The sequence below is a fragment of the Amphimedon queenslandica genome, unplaced genomic scaffold, assembly GCF_000090795.2.
Source record: "Amphimedon queenslandica unplaced genomic scaffold, v1.1 AMPQUscaffold_12831, whole genome shotgun sequence".
NCBI classification, from domain to species: Eukaryota; Metazoa; Porifera; class Demospongiae; order Haplosclerida; family Niphatidae; genus Amphimedon; species Amphimedon queenslandica.
Genome location: NW_003546933.1, coordinates 17,717 through 22,366, shown reverse-complemented (window position 1 = coordinate 22,366; position 4,650 = coordinate 17,717).

Sequence of the window (4,650 nt, the reverse complement as noted above, 5' to 3'; positions counted from 1 at the left end):
CAAACATCAAAGCAGTCCATCCATCATTATCTTGAATGCTAATATCTGGATCTTTGCTCAGTAAAAGTTCAACAACTTGGTGATGTCCATGGCGACTTGCAAGTATCAAAGCAGTCCATCCATAATTATTTTGAACGTTAATATCTGGATCTTTACTCAGTAAGAGTTCTACAACCTGGTGATGTCCATTGCGACTAGCAAACATCAAAGCAGTCCATCCATCATTACTTTGAATGTTAATATCTGGATCTTTACTCAGTAATAGTTCAACAACCTGGTGACATCCATTGCCACTAGCAAACATCAAAGCAGTCCATCCATCATTATTTTGAATGTTAATATCTGGATCTTTACTCAGTAAAAGTTCAACAACTTGGTGATGTCCATGGCGACTTGCAAGTATCAAAGCAGTCCATCCATAATTATTTTGAACGTTAATATCTGGATCTTTACTCAGTAATAGTTCAACAACCTGGTGATGTCCATTGCGACTAGCAAGCATCAAAGTAGTCCATCCATCATTACTTTGAATATTAATATCTGGATCTTTACTCAGTAATAGTTCAACAACCTGGTGACATCCATTGCCACTAGCAAACATCAAAGCAGTCCATCCATCATTATCTTGAATGCTAATATCTGGATCTTTGCTCAATAAAAGTTCAACAACTTGGTGATGTCCATGGCGACTTGCAAGTATCAAAGCAGTCCATCCATAATTATTTTGAACGTTAATATCTGGATCTTTACTCAGTAAAAGTTCTACAACCTGGTGATGTCCATTGCGACTAGCAAACATCAAAGCAGTCCATCCATCATTACTTTGAATGTTAATATCTGGATCTTTACTCAGTAATAGTTCAACAACCTGGTGACATCCATTGCCACTAGCAAACATCAAAGCAGTCCATCCATCATTATTTTGAATGTTAATATCTGGATCTTTACTCAGTAAAAGTTCAACAACTTGGTGATGTCCATGGCGACTTGCAAGTATCAAAGCAGTCCATCCATAATTATTTTGAACGTTAATATCTGGATCTTTACTCAGTAAGAGTTCTACAACCTGGTGATGTCCATTGCGACTAGCAAGCATCAAAGCAGTCCATCCATCATTACTTTGAATGTTAATATCTGGATCTTTACTCAGTAAGAGTTCTACAACCTGGTGATGTCTATTGCGACTAGCAGTCATCAAAGCAGTCCATCCATTATTACTTTGAATGTTAATGTCTGGGTCTTTACTCAGTAAGAGTTCTACAATCTGGTGATGTCCATTGCGACTAGCAAGCATCAAAGCAGTCCATCCATCATTAGTTTGAATGTTAATATCTGGATTTTTACTCAGTAAAAACTGAATAGTCACAAAATCTCTTCTATTGATAGCAATCATGAGGTCAGTATCATCAAGAGGTGAACTAATATTAAGTTCCAGTAGGAAAAAAAGTACATTTTCATTATTAGTTTGACGTGCTTTTTGCAGTGCAGCCTCAAACGTAAATGATTTATTTTCATCTTCCATCATTATAGGAATATCATCAATCATAACTTCAAATACACCAATCCCATATAAGGAAACTCTCTGTTCAAAAACAGCTGTGATTACTGATTCAGTTTGTGATTGAGGCAAGAAATATGTACAGGTACAGCTGGAGGCATCATAATGGGTTTCAATGAGGTTTAGAAAGGATGAAATAGGCGATAAGTAAAAAATTTCCATCTTATTTAATTCAGAAATTGTCCTGGAGCACCATGGTTTGTTGAGTCTTAAAATTAATTTGGAACACCCAACACCATCAGGACAAGGCATTCCTTTAGTCATCATTGCTAGCTCCAGTAGGCTAGTGGTATCTTTGAATATCTTCAGGCTAGTACTGTATTCTTCTACCTGTTCCTTGATAGGTTCTGTGATGGTACATGGTATTGTGAGAAGGTTAATGTTTAAACATGAGTAATGAGGCTGGAGCAACTGAACAAGTTGATGAACATTTTCACAAGTAGCATGTTCTTTGATATATGATTGAAACTTTTGTTTTGCTTCTGTTACCAAGGCTTTGCTGGTTAAAAAATTGGTGGCAGTAGCAATGAAATTACTGTTTAGGGCATGAAAACAATCTTGCAGCCATTGAAACTTTTCTTTTATTTTATTTTTAATGACATACATGAATGGCTCATAAAAATGACTACTCACTCCTCTTTCTTTAACAGCCATTTCCAGCATGTCTTCAACTGAAGTGTCATCTTGTGGTTTAATTTTCTCTCCTCCAATTGATTTGTATACATGCTGAGAGAGAGCAGTGCAGGCTAAATAGTTCAACCCAATGCATCCTTTATTTGCTGGTAGTTGTACAAATGGATTGGCACCATTTTGTAGTAATGAGTTGAAGATTTCAATTTGTCCACCTATGCTTGCTAACATTAGTGGAGTTTGGCCATTAGCATTCTGGTAATTTAGGTTTATTTTAACTTTTGTCAAAAGAACAAATAATCTCTGATATTCTAAACTACTTTTTATACTTGCAATAGACTGTAGAAGTGATTCTTCAAATGTGAAGCTAATATCTTCCTCTCTGTCAATGATAGTTTGATTGTCAATGATCAGTTGAAATATACCAAGAAGATGCAAGAAGGGAATTTTACTTTGTGATTTTGCAATGAGAGGTTGAACTGATCTGTCGGAAAATACCAAAAATTGAATACAAATTGATCCTCGTAAGAACTTCTTTATGGTAACATATTTTGCTTCTTCATTAAATAAATAGTCCACTAGCTTACGAACATGACCAATAGTTTGTTCATTCCATCTTCCAGACAGCTTGAGAATTATTTTAGGATCAACTTTGGTACTTTCCCCAATAATTCCTGATTCAATAGCTGTAAAAATATCATTGAGTTCTGCTGAGTTGATAAAAACTTCAATGCTGTCAGCATATTCATCAAACCTAGCTTGTAATGCAGAGTCATCAATTGGGAAATCTTTTATGAGATCCTTTATCACATCTATATCAATAAAACTGTGATATGGTCGCATTTGCTTAAATATTTTATCAACTGTCACACCATCCCATGCCAGATCTAGATCAGTTATATCAGAAAAATAATTTTCACCCCATCGAGCAATAACAACTGGATCATGTTTTCCACTGGAGGCATAATACGTAGTAATATCAGTCATCAGCTTTGCATATTTCTTGTGTAGGTTTCTAAGTTCAATTGCTAGCCTATCGTTAAAGCTAAGCTGTACTTCTTTAGGAATAACTTCTGTGGCTGCCTTAGCAAAAGAGAACAATACTTGATGATCTTTAAATACTTCATTCTCCCAGTCTCTAGCTAGTGCAATGGCTTCCTCTTGAGCAGGACCACCTGCAGTTGATAGACACTCTATAAAAAGGGAACACACCTCCATCATTTTTTTGGCATCCTCTTTGTACAAAGAAACTGTAGCCGAGAAATCTGTTTCAATTTTTTTCAAAAGATGGTGAACGTCGAACTTCATTATTGATTAATTTTTTGCTGTACAACTCACTGGCTACTTTTGAAAGGCAAGTTTCAGTAGTTTCCATTAATTTGGAGTAATGACTTCTTAGGACTTGCTTTACTGTTCGGGAAACATTTTTACTCGCGCTTGTATCTAAAGTAAAGAAGAAAAAATTGTCATATGAACATAAATTCTTCATACTATATGCACCTAAATGATCATCTAAGACAATATGAGCTACAGTAACTTCCCTAGCATCCAGCAAAGCATCGATGACCTTTCTCCATGTTATATCAGGATTATTATCAAGACAGTTTTGAGCTACAGCACTCATGGTGTCCTCTTCTATTGATCCTCTCTCTTTGATTCCAGTAATGATATCTTGTGTCATGTTAGGAAGATAACAGACAAACTGTTCCCAAGTACCAGCAGTGAACTTTGAGCTACTCAATAACTCAACCAATTCATCTTTTGTTGGCTTATCTAGTATGATGTATAATAAACACTAGTTCATAAATCAGCCTTACCTGTAAGAGTGGGTCCAGGATTAAGTTCCACATCTCCTGATATGAAGAGGAGGATAAGAAGACAAAAAATAGACAAAATAAGTCCAGGCTGGGACTTCACTGGTGCAGCTGCATTACCAGTTCCACAGTAACTGCTACCAGTACTAGTACAAGCACTGGGTTGTGTCCAATGGCGGGAACAGCTCCAGGATCCTATTCTAGCCATCCACTGGCAAAGATCAATCATGGCTGAAGAACAGTAAAAGAAGTCAAACTTCACAAAGCAATACAAGTAGATAAAGGAACAAGTGTGGATTGTGTAGGAGTAACCAATATGAGTAGCTTTTAGATATGCTCCACTCGTGCAGTACAATGAATTAGTCTAGATCTACATGCTATTTTTGGTCACAGTAGATGCTTTGCATTTTTGTGTTTTTCTGATTGTGTGTGGTCAGTAACACTGAATATATCATTAAAATGTAGCCTAGTCATGCAAGACTATGTACTCTTGACTATAGTGAACAGATAATTAGATCTCGAATTAGACAGATAAACTATACTCCACTTTTGATACCATTTTTGGTCAAAATGAGGGCATGAATGCTTTAAAGACATGTTTAGCATGTAAACTATGTCCCAACTGAGTTGGACCAAGAAAAACTGGAA